The 22923-nt window shown below is 51.4% G+C and overlaps 1 long non-coding RNA gene across 1 annotated transcript in view; it reads right to left on the reverse strand.

Annotated features, from left to right (window-relative positions):
- LOC138755004 (uncharacterized) overlaps positions 1 to 22544 on the reverse strand; it is a 49898-nt gene extending 27354 nt beyond the window's left edge. The window contains exon 1 of the long non-coding RNA XR_011351979.1: positions 22358 to 22544. This is a non-coding gene — a long non-coding RNA (uncharacterized lncRNA). The remainder of the gene's footprint in view (positions 1 to 22357) is intronic.
- Between the last annotated feature and the right edge of the window lie 379 nt (positions 22545 to 22923).

Below are 22923 nucleotides of genomic sequence, written 5' to 3' on the forward strand. Positions count from 1 at the left end.
TGAATGGTGGGTGGAAACCGGAACACCCCTCCCCACCCCAGGGAAAACCCATGCAGACACGGGGAGTGCTTACCAACTCCTGACAGACAGCACGCGGAGGGGGTGATTCAAACCTCGATCACTGGCATTATAAAGGCGTTGCGCCAGCCGCTACGCCAACCGGGCCACCCCAAGCACCTTTGGGTGCATTTTACGGACGTAGGATCATCAGGACATTGCGACTGAGGAATAGCGGCATCGGGGCGACTGGAATCCATCAACAACTGTCAACTATTGCTGGACACTGACAAGAGAAGCATCAGATGCTGAGAACTAATGAAAATCAGCGGCATTTTTAGGCTGGTTAAACTGACGCAATGTGTCAGCATGTGATGGGGTTGAATGTGCTAACTTGAATAAAAGTTAACTTAACGTCTTGCCAACTTCCATCGTGATACGGCAAATCTGCAATTATCTTTTTGTTCAACTTTAAGTTGTCTATTGTAATCAGGGAGAAAACCTTTTGAAAAAAATTGTTGCCTCATGTAAACAGTTTGCTCAATGAGTAACCCTTTCCCTTCTGAATAAACAGTGGATATGTACGCTTACTCAAAATGGTTAACAATTTCCCTGCTGAATAACTCATTGAGTGAAAGCACGAATAATGCTTCTTAAAAAAACAGAATTACTCAGCAGGTGAGGTCACATCTGTGCAGTCAGAAACAGAGTTGAATCCTGGCATCAGAACTTCTCACATGGAACAGAGCGAAACAAACACGAAAGTCTGTGATGAAAGCAAACACTCAGAAACGCGGGAAGAACCCGGCCAGTCTCCCAGTGACCACAGGGTGGGGGGGGGGGGGGGGGGCGGGGGGAAGAGAGATACAGAACTGGCATTTCGGAACCCGGGTGCTTCACTAAGGTGCGAGTTAAAAGGTGGGCAGACAGGCACCTGAGTAAAAAAAAAGTGGGAGGGAAGGATGGGCTGGGGGGGGAGGGGGGGGTAGAACAGGCCAATAGGCACAAGGTCACAGGTGGGCAGGAGAGAAGGGGGGGGAGGATTGATCAGGAGGGGAGAGGGGAGGGGCCCTGTGAATGCAGAGCTGGAGGAAAGGAGAGAGAGAAAGAGAGGGAGAGAGAGAGAGACAGACAGAGAGGGAGAGAGAAAGAGAGAGGGAGAGAAAGAGGAGAGGGGAGAGAGGGAGAAAGGGGAGAAAGAGGGGGAGAGAGAAAGAGGAGAGAGAGAGGGAGAGAAAGAGGAGAGGGGGAGAGGGAGAAAGAGGAGAGGGGGAGAGGGAGAAAGAAAGAGGAGACAGGGAGAGAGGAGAGGGAGAGAGATACAGAGAGAGAGAAAGAAAAAGGAGAGGGGGAGAGAGACAGAGAGACAGAGAGAGAGAGAGAGAGAGAGAGAGAGAGACAGAGAAAGAGGAGGGGGGAGAGAGAGAGAGAGAAGGGGACCAGTTTGCGGGTGGTCTCAGTCTGGCAGTGCAAGGGAATGGGGTGGGGAATTGAAATGTGTGGCCAATGAGGCAACCTCCCAGTCTCTGCAATGCCACAAGCCTGCTTCAAAGTGCAGAGAGGGTGGGGAACAAATTGGGGAAAGTGAGAGAAACGGAACTTCCTCCAGCAGTTCGATGCCTTGTGCATTGCACTTGTAATGACACAGGTCAGAGTGCAGTGAGAGAGAGAGAGAGAGAGAGAGAGAGATAATTGGGAAGAGAGAGAGGGAGAGGAGGCATTGGCATCCGCTGGGTTCGGAGATGCCAATCCACAGGATGAAAAGACAACAGAAGGTTGTGAACTCAGCCAGCGCCATCATGGGGCACCAGTCTTCACTCCATGGAGGACGTCTACACGAGGCGGCATCTGCAGAAAGCAGCCCCTAACCTCAAAGATCCCCACCACCCAGGCCAGGCCCCCTTCACTCTGCTACCATCGGGGACAAGGAGCCCAAAGACAAAGCACAAGAACGGTTTCTTCCCCTCTGCCATCAGATTCCCAAATGGACAATGAACCGCAGACATGGCCTCACTTTGGCTTTTGTTCCAATTAATTTACTTTTCAAAAATGTCAATTATATACCTAAAATGGATGAGAGGGGGGGGTGGGGGGGTGGTTTGGGAGGAAAGTGGGGGGGAGAAAAAGACACTGTATATGTGTGAAAAAGAAAAATTGTATATCATGGCCAACGTGATTTATGGTGTGAAAAATAAAAAATTTTTTAAAAAAAATGTCAATTATAGAAATATTTGCTCCTGCCCCGCTTCTTCCAAACAACAAATTTCGTGACATGTTCATGAAAATAAATTGTGATTCACTCAACACCTGGGAATTTAAATTTAAATTTTTGAATTTAGACATATAGTACGGTAACGGGCCATTTTGGCCTGTGGCCCACGCCGCCCAATTTACACCTCATTCACCTACACCACTCCCCTGCTACGTTTCGAAGGGTGGGAAGAAACCAGAGCCCCCGGGGTGTTGGGGGGGGGGGGGAACCCACGCAGAGCACAGGAAGGACATACAAACTCCATGCAGGCAGCGTGGGGATTCAAACCCCGGACCTGGTTGCTGGCACTGCACAGTGTCCTGCTGACCGTGCTGCCCTGAACGTGAAGTTCGGGTTCTTTCCCATCTGCCTGGACAAGCTGACGAAACAGCGTTTCCGCGGAGCACGGTGCACACACATACACAGCATGTTGTAATCACAGAAATATGTAGAACTATCACCAGGAGTAAATATGCATAAATATTTCATTCATAACCCAAGGTTATGACATCGATCTCACACCCTGTGGGACGAAGCTATTCCCCACCCTGGCTGTCCTGATTTTGATGCTCCTGATGGTACAAGGTTCTCAAGATGGTGGCACTGCCGGAACCACTGTAACGGTGCTGCTGGTGCATACCCACGGGGAGTGAGGGAGTGGAGATACAGCGCTCCCGCAGGGTACAGCCACCCAGTCGACTGCTGTTGGCTCTGCACAGGCTTTGAACGGCCCGCTGGGCGAACCGACGGTGGTGTTATTTGAAACCCCGCGACCGCCAAGACGACGGCGCCTATTCATCGGCAGCTGCCAGACTCCGGAAAAGTGGAGGACTGGAGCAGGGCACCAGAGGACGGGGAGAACACCACCCAACCCCTCCCCCCCACACTCCAGTCTGAAAAGGAGAAGCAGAGGAGTGACTAGCGGGGACGGCGCCCATGGCAACTCAAGGCGAGGAACCCGTGGAGGCTGTGGGCCACAAAAGACTGCCGTTAGGAGCTGCTGGGGACCAGCTTGAAACTGGCCGGAGGGGTTACGAGGTACCAGAACCAGGATGCGAAGGGGCGCTGAAAGGTCCCTTGACCATGTCGGAGGTTTGGATCTGGAGCCGATGGTTTGGACTGGACTTAGCGGAGGCAGCGGAAATGCTGGAGGAGAATCTACGGACACTCGGTGACTAATGTAATTTATAGCAATTTTGCCCCGTAATATTGTTGCAGGACAACCAATCTGGTGACATGCCACGATGATAAATTCTAATTCTGCCCGTATCTGAGTCTTTTATATGTCCCCTATTGTTCCAGCGTCCACCAGTACCCCGTGGCGATGCATTACAGGCCCCCACAACTCCCAAACGTCTCCCCTAACCTTTCCTCCCCTCACCTCGTCCAGCAGACGGCAGCAAATTCCACATGATATTGCATTGTCGTTCATTACATGACAACGAAGGAACCTTGAACCTTGGCGTTTGTCACTGTCTTTCTGGGAAGCAGGCGCTGGCCGTCCACCCTATCTCTGCCTCTCAGAATCTTGCCGACCTCTATCAAGTCTCCTCTCATCCTTCTTCCCTCCAGAGAGAAAAGCCCCAGCTCTGCTAACCTGGCCTCGTAAGGTGCGTTCTCCAATCCGGGCAACATCCTGGGAAGTCTCCTCTGCCCCCACTCCATACCCTCCTGTCACAACGTGGGCAGACCAGAACACAATTCTCTGAGTATGGTCTCACCAGTTCTTGAATTCAATCCTCTGACTAACGAAGGCCATTCTTTATTACCCTATCAACTTTGATGGCAACCTTGAGCTATCTATGGATTTGAACCTGGTCCTCTGTTCCTTCTCACTCTTATCAGTCCTGCCATTAACCACTTCCAAAGTGCGTCGCCTGCTGTGGGGGACCACCAATACCCCCACCCCGAGCAGAAAGCCCTCCAAAGGTCACTGGCAAAGCCTCTCCCCACTGTCGGGAACATCTATCGGGAGCGCTGCCGTCGGGGAGCAGCTGCGATCGTCAGCGACCCCACCCCACCCAGCGCACGCTGCTGCCATCAGGAAAGAGTTCTCGGGGGCCATGAGGCTCGCCCCAACCAGGTTCAGGAACAGCTTCGCCATCAGTCTCCTCAATGACAAACTCAATCAGGGGCTCGTTTAAGGACTCGCACTTGTGCACTTTATTGATTTTCTTTCTCTCTGCATTGCACTGTCCGTTTGGATACAGTTCTTTATTTGTTTACATGTGTACATTGCGTACAGTTTTTTTTGGCACTACCAATAAGTGGTAATTCTGCCATGCATTCTGTATGTGATGTCACGTATGTACTCTGACAATAAATCTGAAATAACTTCAATCTGGATCAGTGTGAGGTGATGCGTTTTGGAAGGTCTAACCAAAAAGCTGAGATCAGGGTTAATGGTTGGTTACTTAAGAGTGTGGATGAACAGAGGGACCTTGGCGTCCAAATCCCTACAACCCTCAAGGTCACCCCAAAGATTCATAGGATAGTTCAGATGGCTTACGCTGGGCTTCATTGATGGGGGATTGAGTTCAGGAGTCGAGAGGTCATGTTGCAACCGTACAAATCTCTGGTGAGACCCACACTTATAGGGTTCAGTTCTGGTCACCTCGTTACAGGAAGGATGTGAAAGTTGTAGAGAGGGGGCAGAGGAGATTCACTAGGATGTTGCCAGGATTGGGAAACAAGTCTTATGAGACAAGGTTAGCAGAACCGGGACATTTCTCTGTAGAAGGATGAGAGGAGACTTGATAGAGGTCGACAAGATTCTGATAGGGTATATGGACAGCACCTGTTTCCCGGGGCATCCACCAGAGGATGTCTGTACAAAGTGAAGGGAGAGAAGTTTAGGGGAGATGTCAGGGATATGTTTTTTTTTTACACAGAGAGTTTTAGGGGCCTGGAATGCCTGCCGGGGGTGGTGGTGGAGTCTGGAACATTAGGGGCATCTAAGAGACTCTTAGATGGGCCCATGGATGGACAAAAAATAGAGGGTTACGGGGTAGGGAGGGTTTGGTAGTTTTTAAGGTGGGCACAACATCGAGGGCCGAAGGGACTGCCCTCTGCTGCAGTGTTCTACTTTCCAAACCTGGCCATGCATGGGTCGAGCGGCTGGACTGCTTGTCAAAGGTTCATTCACACTGCGCCTCGACCACAGACACGAACCTCCGAGAGTCAACGGGTTGCATCTTTAAGCAGCGGTGGAGAGGGGGAAAGGAGAAGGGAAAGGGAATGGGACAAAGTTCAAGGGCTCAACATGGAAGAACAGAGGGACGCTGGGGGTACAAGACCCTCAATATCCCAACGCTACCGTGCAGATTCATAGGGTTGTCAAGAAGGCTGGTTTTCAATAGTCAAGGGGTGGGGTGGTGGGGGGGGGGGTGGTGTTGGGGATTGAATTCAAGAGCCGTGAGGCAATATTGCAGCTCTGTAAAACTCTGGTGAGACCATGCTTGGAACGTTGGGAGACACGGATGTCTGCAGATGCTGTAGTTAAATGCACAGGATCTCTGCCAGGCTCACAAAGTCCAGAGGGGGGGTAAAGACATATCACTGACGTTTCGGGCCTGAGCCCTTCCTCCAGGTATAAGCAAAGAATAGGAAGGTGTCAGCCGGTGAGAGGAAGTGGGGGGTGGGGGGAAAGGAGCCCAGACCATCAAACAAAAGATGCTAATTGGATACAATAAGATGAAAATTGATTTGGTTCTGTGAAAGGGGACAGAGAGAAAAGGATGGGGGGGGGGTTTGGGAGCGAGAGAGAGAGAGAGAGAGAGAAAGAGAGAGAGAGAGAGAGAGAGAGAGAGAGAGAACTGGAGGAAAGGAGAAGGGTCGAAGATGGTGGGGAGTGGGTGATTTTGACCCTATAAGTCATTGGTCAGGCCACAGCTGGAGCCCTGTGTGAGGTGTGAACCACCACCTGACCAGATTTGAGGGCATGAGTTGCCTTCTTCAACCCGACGGGGAGAATGTGCAAAGACCTCACAGGCAGCGACAGATTGGAAGCTGGGTGGCTGGCACTGTAACAGCCCGGGCTAGCCGCTTGTGCTAAGCGCTGCCCCGAGACTCTGGCTGGGGCACACCAGGAGTATTGTGTTCAGGTCGGGCCACCTCATTATAGCGTGGAAGCTATGGAGAGAGATCAGAAGAGATTCACCTGCTACTGGTTGACTTCAGGAAGGGAAAACCCAGGGTTGGCGCCAGAACAAATGGTGGGGGGGGGGGCTTGTTCAGCGGGGGGGATGGATGCCAGGACCTACCCATCGTTAAACCCTCCGACATAGGAGATGAGGCCGCTCCTTTCATTGATGCCCACTAGTGATGCAGCTGGGGAGGGGGGGGGGGGCAGGCAGAGAATCACTAATGTGCGCCAAGCTAGACGCGGGAGGGCGGGTGTGACGGCCAGTGATGGGGGTGGGGGGGTGTATAGCACCTCGTTTGTGGGTGGGGGAGAGAGAGCAATGCCCCCCGTGGGTGTTGAAAACCAGTGATCATTGGTGGGGGGTTGGGGGGAGATCAAGAGGACTGACAGTCTTGGGAGTCACCTTTCCTGAACCCAAGATGTCATGAATAAAGCCCGTCAGCACCTCTACTTCCTCGAGGGTTTGCGGACAGCGGAAGCCCTGGGAGGGAGGTCTAGAGGCCATAAGACCCGCGTCGGCGGGTTCAGGGATGGCTGCTGCCCCTCCGCCCTCAGATTCATCAACGACAAACTCAATCAGGGACGCATTTCAGGACCCTTATTTTAACATTTAATTTCCTCTCTGAATGGCACAGTTTGTTTACACGAGTACATTGTGTACCGGTATTTTCTTGCACTGCAAACCAAAGAGATGGTTCTTTGGTTTCACACACTGAGTCTTTAATTTCTGTACACGAGGAAACTGTTGTCAGGCGGCATAAAAAGCCCAGCAGGTTGGAGCACACGTTTATGATGGAAGATCTATAAACAGCCTAGAAGGGGGCAGATTAGATCACTGGCCCCTGGGTCCATGATATCCAAGCTCATTCCCCTCCTAGCCGATCAATGGGTGGTCACGTTGCAGCTCTTCTAAGGCTCTGGTGAGCCCGCGCGTGGAATATTTGCGTTCAGTCCTGGTCGCGGACGCTGTGGAGAAGAGATTTACCGGCGGAGGGGGAGGGTTGGGGTTGCCTGGATTGGAGACCCTGCCTTATGAGGCAAGGTCGGCAGCACTGGAGCAAAGAAGGACGGAAAGGTCTCCAAGATTCTGAGAGAATTCTGAAAGGGGTGGACGGCCGGCGCTTTTCTCCCTGCGGGCCGGGAATAGCAAGCACCAGGGGACATCGGAATAAAGCGAGGGGAGGAGATGTCAGGGGTAAATTATTTTATCCAGAGAGGGGTGCAACCCCGGGGCTGGTGGTGGAGGCTGGGTCAACAGGGGGCCATTTAAAAGACTCTTAGACAGGCCCATGGGTGGAAGTAAAATAGAGGGTTGTGAGGGAGGGGCGGGCTAGTTGTTGAGGTCGAAGGGCCTGTACTGTGCCGGAATGTTCTATGATAAAGCTGCTGGTGTTATCTCCGTACAGACATATGAGGCTGCTTCGCTCCCAGGAGACTGTGTGTGGTGTTCTATGAGACGGAAGGGAGCAAGGTCCAGCGGCCAAGCTGGAGAAGCACGTGGTGGAGCAGAGGGGGGATGGGGAGGGGCGGCGTCAATGTGAGGGAGCTTGCACGGGTCAGCCTGACATGTGGTGGGTAATCCTGCTTGGCTTCTGAAACCTCCCGCCTCGGCTGCCTGGAGAGAGCGGACCCGTTCTGGGTCACGGTGGGCCGTTTGTCCTGAAGCGCCCATGCTTGACCAAGCCGGTCCCATTTGCCTGCCCTTGGCCCATTGAGCCTTTCCTGCCCATGTATCTGTACCCTCCCCCAAAATTACCTTGTAACTATCCCCATCTCTCCATCCATCCGACCGCCGTCTCTCCGTCCACCCGATCGCCATCTCCCCGTCCACCCAAACACCATCTCTCCGTCCACCCGACCACTGATTCTCTGTCCACCTGACCGCCGTCTCTCTGTCCACCCGACCACCGTCTCTCCGTCCACCACTCTCTGTGCTAAGATGGTTCCCCCTTGAGCCCCCTTTAAACCCCCTTTCACCTTCAACCTCTGGTTTTGGATTCCCCAACCCTGGGGAAGGGAATCTGTGAAGGTCCTTCTTATTTAAAACTCACCCAGGAGGCCCTCAGTCACTCCTTGTTGGAAACAAATGTTAAATGTCGACCTCCAGCCTGGACACAGGCCCTTCCGGCCTACGAGCCCATGCCGTCCAATGTTTTGAACAGTGGGAGGAAACCGGAGATTCTGGGGAACATAGGAAGTAGGGACAGGAGTAGGCCAAAAATGGCCCATCGAGCCTGCTCCGCCATTCAATAAGATCATGGCTGATCTAATTTATGACCTAACTCCACCTACCTGCCTTCTCCCCATATCCCCTAATTTCTCTATCATGTAAAAATTTATCTAACCGAATTTTAAATATGTTTAATGAAGCAGCCTCAACCACTTCCCTGGATAGAGAATTCCAAACATTCACTACTCTCTGGGAAAAACTATTTTTCCTCATCTCTGTCCTAAATCTACTCCCCCGAATCTTGAGACTGTGTCCTCTTGTTTTAGTTTCCCTGGCCAGTTCAAAAAACCTTCCTACATCTATCCTATCCATACCCTTCATAATCCTATATGTTTCTATAAGATCTCCTCTCATTCTTCTGAACTCGAGCGAATACAATCCTAGACGATTTAATTTTTCATCATGTCAACCCCTTCATCCCAGGGATCAACCTAGTAAACCTCCTCTGGACCATCTCCAAAGCCAGTATATCCTTCCTCAAATATGGAGACCAGAACTGGACATAGTACTCCACGTGTGGTCTCATCAGTACCTTATACAGTTGCAACATTACCTCCCTACTCCTGAATTCAATTCCTCTAGCGATGAAGGCCAACATTCCATTTGCCTTTTTAATAACCTGCTGCACCTGCAACGTAACTTTTTGCGATTCATGCACAAGCACTCCCAAATCCCTCTGTTCAACAGCATGCTGTAGTTTTTCACCATTTAAATAATATTCAGCTCTTTTATTTTTCTTGCCAAAGTGGATAACCTCACAATTACTAACATTGTACTCCATCTGCCAGACCTTTGCCCACTCATCCAGCTTAACTATATCCCTCTGCAGACTCTCCACATCTTATTACAATTTGCTCTTCCACTCAATTTGGTGTCATCCGCAAACTTGGCTACACCACATTTTGTCCCCTCCTCCAAGTCATCAATGGAAATGATGAACAGTTGTGGGCCTAACACTGACCCCTGCGGCACCCCACTTACCATTCTCTGCCAACCTGAAAAACTCCCACTTATCCTGACTCTCTGCCTCCTGTCAGACAACCAATTTTCGATCCATGCCAATATACTTCCCCGGACTCCATTTTCCTGTAACTTACCTTATCAAACGCTTTCTGGAAATCCAAATATACAACATCAACCTGTTCCCCTCTATCCACCGCACCCATTATATCCTCAAAGAATCCTAACAAGTTTGTCAAACAAGATCTTCCCTTTCTAAAACCATGCTGCGTCTGCCTGATTGAACACTTACATTCCAAAAGTTTCACTATTTCATCTTTAATGACGGCTTCAAGCATTTTTCCAACTACAGACGTCAAGCTAATTGGCTGATAATTTCCAGTCTTCTGCCTACATCCCTTCTTAAACAGTGGTGTGACATTTGCTGTCTTCCAGTCTGCCAGGACCTGCCCAGAATCCAAGGAATTTTGGTATATGACCACCAATGCATCAACTATAACTTCTGCCATTTCCTTCAGAACCCTTGGATGCATATCATCAGGACCAGGTGATTTGTCTGGCTTTAGTCCCATTAGTTTTTCCATCACTACTTCCTTTGTAACAAATATTTTATCAAGGCCCTCCCCAACATTCGCAACCTTAACTCCGCACTTGGGCATGCTGGACGTGTCTTCCACCGTGAAGACTGGCACAAAATATTTGTTCAATGCCTCGGCCATTTCCTCATTTTTTGCTACCAGTTTTCCTTTCTCATCCTCCAAGGGTCCTATGTCAACTCTGGCCACCCTCTTCCGTTTTATATATTTATAAAATTTTTTGCTTTCTGTTTTTATATTTTGTGCCAATTTACTTTCATAATCCTTTTTCCCATTTCTTATTACCCGCTTTGTAACCCCTTGTTGTCTCTTAAAGTTATCCCAATCTTCCAGTTTCCCACTGCTCTTTGCAGCTTTGTACACCTGCGCCTTCAATTTTATACTCTCCTTTATTTCCTGTTAACCATGGTTGATATTTCCCTCCCTTGCTGCCCTTTTTTCTGACCAGAATATATTTTTGTTGAGCATTACAAAATATTTCTTTGAAAATCTTCCACTGTTCCTCAAGTGTTTCATCAATTAGCCTGTGCTCCCAGTCCACTCTGCCCAATTCCTCCCTCATCCTATGGTAGGTGACTATATATTTTATATATATGATCATATATATATGATGCCCTGTTTAAGCATAATATATTAGTTTTAGATCTAACTATTTCCCCTTCCATCTGAATGAGAAATTCAATCATACTATGATCGCTATTTCCCAGATAATCTCTGACTATTACATCATTTACTCTACCTATCTCATTGCACAACACCAGATCCAGGAGAGCATGTTCTCTTGTTGGTTCCTTAACATGCTGCTCAAGAAAGCTATTGCGGATGCATTCTATGAAGTCCTCTTCCAGACTCCCACGACCAACTTGATTTTCCCAATCTATGTGGAAGTTAAAATCCCCCATGACTACTGCCGTATCATTATTACATGCCTCACTTATCTCTATTTATTTCCTGTGCCTCTAAACTATTGTTATTTGGTGGGTGATAGATAACACCAACCAATAATTTTTTCCCTTTGTTATTCTTTATCTTGAGTCCATTTAAATGGACTCAACATTATGCTCTTTAGATCTTATATTATCCCTCACTATTGCCTGGAGCTCATCTTTGATTAAGAGTGCAACTACACCTCCAGATATGGGGGCAATGTGCAAACTCCTTACAGAGAGCGCGGGATTCGAACTCGGGTCACTGGTGCCAACCATGTCACCTGATTCAAGTTCATTATCATCTGACTGGACATATACAGCCCAACAAAATCGCGCTTCTCCAGGCCACAGCGCCGGTGTACATGTACAACCCGACAAAACCGCGTTTCTTTAGACCACAGTGCACATGTACATATAGAACTCAACAAAACCGCATTTCTCCAGACCACGTCGCACGTGTACATATAAAACCCCACAAAACCGTGTTTCTCCAGATCACAGTGTGCGTGTACATATACAACTCAACAAAACCATGTTTCTCCAGATCACATCCCACGTGCACATATTCTTCTTTGGCTTGGCTTCGCGGACGAAGATTTATGGAGGGGGTAAAAAGTCCACGTCAGCTGCAGGCTCGTTTGTGGCTGAAAAGTCCGATGCGGGACAGGCAGACACGGTTGCAGCGGTTGCAGGGGAAAATTGGTTGGTTGGGGTTGGGTGTTGGGTTTTTCCTCCTTTGCCTTTTGTCAGTGAGGTGGGCTCTGCGGTCTTCTTCAAAGGAGGTTGCTGCCCGCCAAACTGTGAGGCGCCAAGATGCACGGTTTGAGGCGTTATCAGCCCACTGGCGGTGGTCAATGTGGCAGGCACCAAGAGATTTCTTTAGGCAGTCCTTGTACCTTTTCTTTGGTGCACCTCTGTCACGGTGGCCAGTGGAGAGCTCGCCATATAACACGATCTTGGGAAGGCGATGGTCCTCCATTCTGGAGACGTGACCCATCCAGCGCAGCTGGATCTTCAGCAGCGTGGACTCGATGCTGTCGACCTCTGCCATCTCGAGTACTTCGACGTTAGGGATGAAAGCGCTCCAATGGATGTTGAGGATGGAGCGGAGACAACGCTGGTGGAAGCGTTCTAGGAGCCGTAGGTGGTGCCGGTAGAGGACCCATGATTCGGAGCCGAACAGGAGTGTGGGTATGACAACGGCTCTGTATACGCTTATCTTTGTGAGGTTTTTCAGTTGGTTGTTTTTCCAGACTCTTTTGTGTAGTCTTCCAAAGGCGCTATTTGCCTTGGCGAGTCAACCCCACAAAACCGCGTTTCTCCAGATCACAGCGTGTGTGTACATATACAACCCGACAAAACCGCGTTTCTCTAGACCACAGTGCATGTGTGCATATACAACTCGACAAAACCGCTTTTCTCCAGACCACATCACACGTGCACATATACAACCCGACAAAACAGCGTTTCTCCAGACCACTGAGTGTGTGCATACACACACTATACCGCAAATAATGATCACATACTGTATACAAAAATATATAACTTAAAATAAAGAGATGTATATTTTTTGGGATGACTTATATCCTGTATGGTTACAGGATCGCATTCATCAATCTCGTAGCCTGTGGGAAGAAGCTATTCCCCAGCCTTGCCGTCCTGATTATGATGCCTCTGTACCTCCTTCCTGATGGTAGTGGGTCAGAGACCCTGTCCAACGGATGGGAAAGAGACCTCGATAATTCTCTGAGCCCAATTTAAGCAACGCTCCTGGTGAAGGTGCCTTATGGAGACCCCAGCGATCTTCTTGATTGATCCTCTGGTCCGATGCTTTGCGATCCCCGTCCCACACAGTGATGCAGCTGGATGGGACCCTCTCGATTGCTGCTGGGATGGGGGCTGGTAAATTAGCCCCTCCTCAAATTATAGAATTTATAACTCGAGCACAAATCCCCCAGTCTCAATAACGTCCTCCTGAAACTTTTCTGGGAGATCAGAACTCCCTACAAACTCTGAGAGTGGTCTCACCGACATCTCCCACAATCTGATCCCCTGCTACCCAACCCCCAGAGATTAGTCCAATGCCCCAGAGTCTAAATAAGAAGGATGTTCACATAATTGTTTCTCCTTGCACCCCTTCCATTCCAGCATCTAGAACCACTATTAGGGATCCAAGCACCTTCCGCCTGGAGGCGAACACCAGGGGTCATTAAACTAAATATAGACCCAGAGCGCAGTGACAGGCCATTACGGTCCACAAGTCCATGCCGCCCAATTTGGACCCCATTAACCTGCACCCCCCAATATGGTTTTAAGGGTGGGAGGAAGCCAGAGCCCCAGGGACCACCCACGCAGACATGGGGGAGAACATGCAAACTCCTTAAAGGCAGCCCGGGCCTCAGTTAGAGATTTCCCCTTAATGCTCTGAAGATACAGGTAGCCTGCACCATTGTCCAACTATGTACCATCGTCCAGCATCAACATCACCGGGGTGTGAGGGGGTCGCCGGGGGGGGGGATCTCTGACCGCGTTGGGGTTTCGGATCTGGAGCCGATGGTTTAGACTGGACTCTGTGGGGGCTGCGGGAGTGCAGGAGGTGAATTTACGGACACTCGGTGACCCTGGTGGGGGATCTCTCTTTTGCTTCTCTCTCACTGACTGTAAGAGGGGCCTCAGGTAATTCCTGCGGATGGCAAATCCGTATGCCTTACAGCAGGGAAAACGGAATTTAATGTAATACGACACTATGGCAATAAATTTAATCTTGAATCAACCCTCACCCTTCCCCTCCCAAATATGGGGGTCGGTCCGTTCACCCCAGTACCAATGACCATTTCTACCTGGCATCAGCTCCAATCTGGCGTTGCCCACCCCCTCTCCCTACGTTCAGTTCTGGTCACTTCATTACAAGAAGGATGTGGACGCTGTGGAGAGGGGGCAGAGGAGATTCACCAGGATGTTGCTTGGATTGGAGAACATGTCTTCTGAGGCCAGGTTAGCAGAGCTGGGACTTTTCTCTTTGGGTCGTAGAAGGATGATAGAGGTCGACAAGATTCTTAGAGGCATAGACAGGGTGAGTGGCCAGCGCCTGTTTCCCAGGGCGGGATCAGCAAAGACCAGGGGACGTCTGTACAGAGTGAAGGGAGGGAAGTCTAGGGGAGACATCAGGGGTGTTTTTTTATACAGGGAGTTGTGGGGGCCTGGAATGCCTTGCCGGGGATGGAGGTGGGGGAAGGAACACTGGGGGCATTTAAGAGTCTCTTGGACAGGCAAGACAAATAGAGGGTTACGGGTGTGAGGTTAGGGGAGTGTTAGATCGCTGAGAGGGTTTATCTAGGTAGGCACAGCACCGTGGGCTGAAGGCCCTGTACTAGGCTGGAGTGTTCTATGGGCCTCGATTATGATTTTCAACTTTTGGACTCCCGAGGAAATTGAATCAGAATCAGAACGAGAATTTATGGTCACGATCACATCACAAAATTCGTTGATTTGCGGCAACATCATAGAGCAAACATTTCTATCAACCACCTGACAAAATAAATAAAAATAGTGCACGAAAAGTCAAAGCGAGGCCATGTCTGAATCTGGTGGCGGAGGAGAAGAAGCCATCCTTGTGCTCGTCTTCAGGCTCCTGGACCTTGTCCCCAATGGGAGTAGAGTGAAGAGGGCCTGGGTGGTGGTGGGGTATGTGTGGTCTTTGAGGGTAGAGGCTGCTTTTTTAAGAGACGTCAATGTTCTCGATGGAGTGGTCTGGTGCCTGTGATGTTGCAGGCCGAGTTAACGACCCTCTGGAGTTTATTCTCATCTCTGCACCAGGCAGTGATGTAACTGGCCAGAATGCTCTCCATCTGGGGAAATTTGCAGGAGTCTTTGGCAACATCCTGAATCTCATACAGTAGAGCCACTGGGCTGGCCTTCTTCACGACTGCATCAACGTGGAGGCTACAGGACAGATCCTCGCAGATGTTGTCCCCCCCCACCACCCCAGGAATTTGATGTCTTGACCTTCTCCACTGCTGAGCCCTTGACTGGGTCAAGTTCCCCCGGCCCCCTCCTGGTCCACAATCATCTCCTGGGTTTTACTGATGTTGGGTGCAAGGATGTTGTGGTGACGCCACTCGATGACCCAATCCACCTCCCTCCTGTCCACTTCCTCGTTGCCGTCTGTGAGTCTGCCGACAACCATGGTGTCATGGGCAGACTTGTAGATGGCGTTGGAATTGAGCCTGGCCACACAACCGTGAGTGTAGAACGAGTAGAGCAGTGGGCTAAGCACACATCAGTGAGGAGGGTTTCACTTCCCCTGGACGCTGGTTTACACAATGTCTAAAGAGGCCCTTTGGCTCAGACTTTCCATGTTAGCTTGAGGGTTGCATGTCGACAACTTCCCCAGTCGCTCTCTCCCCTCCCTTCTGCTCCCACCTCCTCTGTTCACTAGCATCAGATCAAAGCTTTCCCCAACACCCCTCTCCCCTTCTCCCTGCACCCAGATTTTCAACAAAGCTGGGCTTCCGCAAGTTTCAGGTTCTGCGCACTGTGTCTCACCCCACCACTCTCCCCAACTTCCTGAACCCTTTCTTCTCGAATTACCATCTTCATCAGTCCCCCCTCCCTCGCCCCCTTGATATCATTCCCTCTCCATGTTGTCCTGCCCTGCTATGCCCCCCCTTACCCTTCCCTTCCACCATCCACATCCTCACCTAACCCCCCCACCCTCGCCGATTCCTAGGCCCTTCACATCCTTGCTGTCTCTCCCTTGCACCCCACCCTCCTCCATCGACCCCAGCCCCATTGCTCCAAAGCTTTTTCCTGTTCTCAGACCCTACCCACCTTCTCTCTGGTTTCCATATCCCACCCTCTGTCTCATATCCCCACCTTCTCTCTCTCTCCTCATATCCCCACCCCTCATATCCCCACATCCATAGCCCCACCTTCTCTGTCCCGATATCCCCACCCCCATATCCCCACCTTCTCACTCCCCCATAGCCCCACCTTCTCTCTCCCCAAATCCCCATCCCCATATCCCCACCTTCTCTCTCTCCCCATATCCCCACGTTCCCCAATATCCCCTCCATCTCTCTCTCCCCAATATCCCCACCTTCCCTCTCTCCTGATATCTCACCCTCTCTCCCCATAATCCCACCGTCTCTCCCCATATCCCACCCGTCTCTCCCCATATCCCACCCGTCTCTCCCCATATCCCACCCGTCTCTCCCCATATCCCACCCGTCTCTCCCCATATCCCACCCGTCTCTCCCCATATCCCACCCGTCTCTCCCCATATCCCACCCGTCTCTCCCCATATCCCACCCGTCTCTCCCCATATCCCACCCGTCTCTCCCCATATCCCACCCGTCTCTCCCCATATCCCACCCGTCTCTCCCCATATCCCACCCGTCTCTCCCCATATCCCACCCGTCTCTCCCCATATCCCACCCGTCTCTCCCCATATCCCACCCGTCTCTCCCCATATCCCACCCGTCTCTCCCCATATCCCACCCGTCTCTCCCCATATCCCACCCGTCTCTCCCCATATCCCACCCGTCTCTCCCCATATCCCACCCGTCTCTCCCCATATCCCACCCGTCTCTCCCCATATCCCACCCGTCTCTCCCCATATCCCACCCGTCTCTCCCCATATCCCACCCGTCTCTCCCCATATCCCACCCGTCTCTCCCCATATCCCACCCGTCTCTCCCCATATCCCACCCGTCTCTCCCCATATCCCACCCGTCTCTCCCCATATCCCACCCGTCTCTCCCCATATCCCACCCGTCTCTCCCCATATCCCACCCGTCTCTCCCCATATCCCACCCGTCTCTCCCCATATCCCACCCCCTCACACTCCCCTATCCCACCCTCTCCCCTCTCATACCCCACCCCCTCTCCCCCCCACCTCCCCACCCCTCCCCCCAACACACAGCCCTGGGAAGGAGCCTTGATGTCTGTGCCCTTTGAACCCATCACTGCAGAAGTGGAGATCGATTAGGGGCCTCCAGATGAGAATGAGGCAAAGATCAAAGGCCCCTCTCCCCCGAGGCCAGGTTGTATTTACATAGCGACCTTTGGCCTTCCCCGAGGCACGCCGTCAAGTCAGAGCACCAGTCACGGTCAGATTCAACCAACACCAGACCAACTGCGGTAGGCTGAATGGCACAGCAAAATCCTACAAATAGCCTGCCTGGGCCTTTGGGGCTTTATGAGGGGTAAAGCCTGGCTTAGGGAGGGGCCACGAACCCTCTCCACGCACTCTTCCCACTGAGCCCGGTACCCCCTCAGCTCCAATCACCTCCACCTCCCTGCCCACTAGTAAGAGACCCCGCCAGATCTCCCATAATGGGGGGGGGGGGGGGGGGGTGTCAGGGTGTGCGGAGAAGTGCTAGTCCCATTCCTATCCCCTCCGAGAGGCAGCAGTTGCCATGGAGACAAGGGCAGCTCGGCGTGGAACAGGCCATTCCAGCTACTGCTGGGAGGGGATTGGACGAGGAGGCCCTTCTTGCTAATTCCCAGCAGGACCCTTGCACCATGAATCACACCTAGCCCCCACCTTCCTTGGAGCCCGGTCTGGGTTTCCCAGCAGCCTCTCTCCCTGCTGTCTGCCTCTGTGGCAGATCCGGGCCACCACTGGCAACCCCCACAGGCTTCTCCTCAGTCTTCAGAGTGACCAAGATGGCGGACGGAGAGGGCCTCAGTTTTAATCTCTGTCCTGGGCCATAGTTTCTGGTTTGTAGAAGACCGTTCAGCCCCCTCGAAAGTCTGCTGCATCTCCACACCCTTGCATTCAAAGTCAGCGAAACAAAGGAGGGGGGAAGCCAGGGGAACACGACCCAGTCCTCATCGATGGCTCAGCAGCAGAGGGTCAAGAACTTCAAGTTCCTTGGGGGGGGGGGGAGGGGGTCAACATCTCCGGGTATCTGTCCACATCGATGCCGTCATGAAGAAGGCTCGCCAGTGGCTAGACGTGGTGAGGTGTTTGAGGAGATTCAGTTTGTCGCTGAAAACCCTCAAAAACCTCTGCAGGTGCACCGTGGAGAGCGCTCTAACTGGCTGCATCACACGGAGATGACAATGCACAGGATGGGAAAAGACAACAGGGAGTGGTGAACTCGGCTGCGACATCATGGGCACCAGACTCCACTCCATCGTGGACATCGACAGGATTGTGGTGTCAGAAGAAAGCAGCCTCTACCCTCAACGACCCCCCCCCCCCCACCACCTGGGCCAGGCCCTCTTCACTCTGCTACCATTGGGAAGGAGGTCCAGGAGGCTAAAGGCTTCTTCCCTGCGGCCGTCAGATTTCGGAACGGACAACGAACCTCAGCCACGACCTGTTTTGCAGTAATATCTATTTTTAATTTTAGTGATGTTCGCCCTGTGACCCTGCCACAAAACAGCAACTTTTGTGACGCGTTCACGACAATAAATTCTGATTTAACCACAAGAGCCACATCCAACTCTCTCCCGAAGACAGCCAACGACCCGTCCCCAACGACTCTCTGTGGCAGGAGTTCCGCTGGCTCACCGCTCTCCCAGTGAAGGTGTCTCATCTCGACTCTCCCTTCTCCTTAGACCGTGGACACCCACTTTGATCTGGACTTCCCCATCATCCAGAACATTCCTCCTGCATCTCACCTGTCCGACATAGTCAGTCAGAGTCCCACCCCCTCATCCCTGTACTTCTGAACTCCAGCGAGTACAACCACTGGCGTCACTGGGATTGGGGAGTGACACTAAAACAACTGCCTGTAGCGGTCCACGCAAGGGGACGCAAACCAGACCGCAAAATGGCCGACAAATGCGGCGACCGCGCGGACCTGGGTGGGGGTGGGTGACACCAGCTATCATCCCGGGTGAAGACGGCAGGAAGACAGGGAACTCTGGCGGGAACACCGGCCAACTCGAGGTCAGAGCTCCGAGGACGCAGGACGCCAGGGGCCCATATAATCAGAGCTGCTGGTGCAATAAATCAGTCTTCGATGTCGACTTGTCATGAGTGTCTTCCTTCCACACTCATCATAGCGTGTACGCTATGTCTCTAAAATCTTTTGCCATGCTTCAGCAGAAATGATTTATTTTTTATAAAAATATCCCCGTCATTCGTTCTAACAACAAAACCCTTTTCCGTCAGCCCAGCTGACATGGATCAATCTCCCTATGAGGCTAAAACTCAATGCTCGTTTCCTTTTAGAACTGACTAACGCACTCCAGTCAGAGTTGTCATTATGACCTGATGGCAGTGATGCTTCGAATCCCGTGGTTCTATCTGCACGCGGCCAACAGCAAGCGGTGTTGTTTTTGTTGCTGCCAGTGTTTTTACAGTCGTTGCTTTTGTCAGATGTTTTAGCCACTATATTGGGGTCATCAGTATTTGTGAAGCAAATTCATTAACGTTTTTTGAGAACAAATTAAAGGAAAAGAAAGAGGAAAATCAAAAATGTCTCCTGCTCCGTTGTAATTCGAATTTAAAGTACAATTATGTTGTTAGTATTCATCAAAGAAATATTACATTGAAGCAATTCAGTGACATTTATCACATATTATTCTATCTTTTTCCAACATTACTAAAGTTTTAGTGTGGTCTGGTACGGGAGCAGATCCATGAAGGTTGGGGGGGGGGTGGGGAGTGGACACCAAGAGTTACCGCACTGGGTTACCCAAGTGACAACCCCGGTTGATTAAGTCTCTCTTCATTGCCAAGAGCGCCTGGATTTTCAAACAGGTACAGGAGACAACTTGGTTGTGAGTTTACTGTCTAAAATAAACTGACAGTATAGAACATTCCAGCACAGTACAGGCCCTTCAGCCCTCGATGTCGTGCTGACCTATACAATCTAACCCTTCCCTCCTTCACACCCATTTGTCTTGCATCCATGGGCCTGTCTAAGAGTCTTTTAAATGTCCCCTATTGTACCAGTCTCCACTCCTGGTGAGGCGTTGCAGGCACCCACTACTCTTTGTGTACAAAAATGTACCCCCTGGCATCTCCCCTAAACTTCCCTCCCCTCACCTCGTACAGGTGCCCTCTGGTGTTTGATGATTCTGCCCTGGGAAAAAGGCGCTGGCCGTCCACCTTGTCTATGCCTCTCACAATCTCGTAGACCTCTCATCCTTCTGTGCTCCAAAGAGAAAAGTCTCAGCTCTGCTAACCTTAAGACATGACTTGTTTCCCAATCCAGGCAACATCCTGGTGAATCTTCTCTGCCCCCTCTCCACAGCTTCCTCATAATGAGAAGAATTCTTCTGCGAGCACACTGGCAGGTTATGTTTAACATTCACAGCCGTGTTATGAGGCTCGTTCAGGATCCTGATGGCTGCGGGAAAGAAACTGGTCATTCTGCCCTGCTGGTGAACGATTTGAGTTTATTCCTGACGGTGGGGGGGGGGGGGAGGAGAACGTGTTGGGATGGGATGGGTCTTTTGGGATGTCAACTGCCTTTAACGGACAGCTGGGGAGGTAGTCGAAGTCCATGGGGAGGGGGGGTAGGGAAACTTTGGGCAATGTTCTGAGCTGCATTCACTACCTTCAGCGGGATCTTCCCATCTCGAGCCCCCCCACCTCACGGTGGGATTCTCTCATCGTCGGCGAGGATGGGAGTGGTGGTTGGAATTCTAGCAGAAGCACGTGGCCTGCTGACCTCGCCCTGGGATGGGCCTGGAATAAATTACCTCCCGCATCCCAGGTGACCTCTCCTGTTCCACGGATACTTCCGTGGTTGGGAGCGCGCTCGAATCCGGGGCAGGATGGAGAATGGGACTGAGTTTGAGGGGGAGGGATGCAAGGTCCAATCACATCCTTCCCTGCCGACGGGAAGGGGTTTAGGGCGAGGGTCTTGTTCCCAACCAAATTCTGACACCTCCCCTGGCGGTCGAGACCCTCCTCCCACTAACAGCAAGGACCCTCCTCACCTACAGGGGCAAACACTGGATCAATTTCTGGCCTGACCTGCCCCGTTCCCACGTCCCGACCACCCAGAGGGAATTCTGTCAGTCCTCAGGTTCCAGGCTAGGAAGTGTGTTTCTAAAACTCAGCTCCTACTTCCTCCCCAACATTCCTCGCCACCCCTCCCACCAACCCCCACCCCGGACACACAGTATGAGACAACGCGCTGGCCCCTTTAACCCCCGACTTCCCCTTGCAGAAGGCCAGGGCAGGTTCAGCGTGCAGAGAGGGCTCAGGGCCAAGGAGGTGATCATGACCACCACCCCCCACCTCAGTCTGACAGTCTGCACGTTGGGAGTGCTCACTCCTTCCACGATTATGTCAGGCCCAGCACGCACATTCACGCACAAGCACACACTCACACACACCCCAATTGTACACACACACAAACAAGTACACACAACACATGCTCACTGACACACACGTGCATTTAATCAGACACACACACTTTGTCACCCACACTCTTGCTGACAAGCACACTCACATATGCGCATATACTCACTTACACATTTCTTTACCCAAATAAATACTCTTCCTGTCCCACACATACACACACTCAGGTAAACAAACACACACACACACATTCTTGTACAGATATGACCACACTCAGTCACACATACACTCAATCTCAGATGACACCAACACACACTCAGAGACAGACATGTAAACATACAAGGAAACAGATTTGCAGATAAACACAGATCCAGTCATACTGACCAGCTCTCCCTTCCTCCCTCACACACACACACACACACATGCATGCACACACATACACACAAGGACACACACACACTCATACATACACTCTCTCTCTCTCTCTCTCTCTCTCTATATATATATATACACACACACTCATAGACACACAAACACACTCTCACACAAACTCTCCAACACACACACAGACAAAGAACGTCCAAGATTCACCAACAAACTACGGTGGCAGGCAAGGAATTGATTCCAAAGGCCACTCCTGCCCTCGGTCTGTGTGGAGGACCGGGAAGCGGGGTCGAGGGTGGTGGGGTTTGGGGGGTGGTTGGTGGTGGTGGCGGATGGGGGGGGGGGTCCAGGAAAATTAAAAGCCCCATTTAAATGCAGCTCAATCTCCAGATGAGCGCCCGTGCACCCTGTCAACACTGAGCACAAGTCCGCCAGCCCGAGCAGACACAGTCACCTTGCTCGAAAGTCCGCCCCTGCCACACATCTCGTCCCCCTATGAGTGCATTTTTGTTTCACACGCACTGGACACAGCGTTTAGATCTCGAACTTGCCACAAAAGCAGGTTTCGGAACTTTGCAACATGATTCACGTACCGTCAGCTCGATATCTTCCCAAAGAATTCTCCGTTGGAAGAGGGGCTTCCTTTTCTTCGTTTAAAGATCCAGTCCTTTTAAATCTCACGCTCTCCTATTCTCTTTCTCTCTCTCTCTTTCACTCTCTCTCTCTCTCTCTCTAGTCTCTGTTACTCAAACAAAGAGCTGCTGGTTGCTCCAACCCATCCCCCATCACACCCGCCAGACATCAGCCTCGCTTTCACCTGCCTCCCCCCCCCCCCTCCCCCTCTCCCTCCCCCTCCCCTCCCCTCCTCTCCCCTGCCCTCCCCTCCCTCCCTGCTCACAGTGGCATGCTGGTCAACACGTATATAAACACTCCAGCACAGCCGTACTCACCTCTCCTTCCTCTTCGCCTTCCCGGTGCCTCCTCTCCCACCTTCTCTCTCTCCCTCCCTCCCTCCCTCTCTCTCTCTCCCTCCCTCCCTCCCTCCCTCTCTCTCCCTTCCTTCCTTCCTTCCTTCCTTCCTTCCTTCCCTCCTTCCCTCCCTTCCACCTTCTCTTTCATCTCTCTCTCTTCCACTTTCTCTCTCTCCCCTCCCACCTTA

The sequence above is a fragment of the Narcine bancroftii genome, chromosome 2, assembly GCF_036971445.1.
Source record: "Narcine bancroftii isolate sNarBan1 chromosome 2, sNarBan1.hap1, whole genome shotgun sequence".
In the NCBI taxonomy this organism is placed as follows: Eukaryota; Metazoa; Chordata; class Chondrichthyes; order Torpediniformes; family Narcinidae; genus Narcine; species Narcine bancroftii.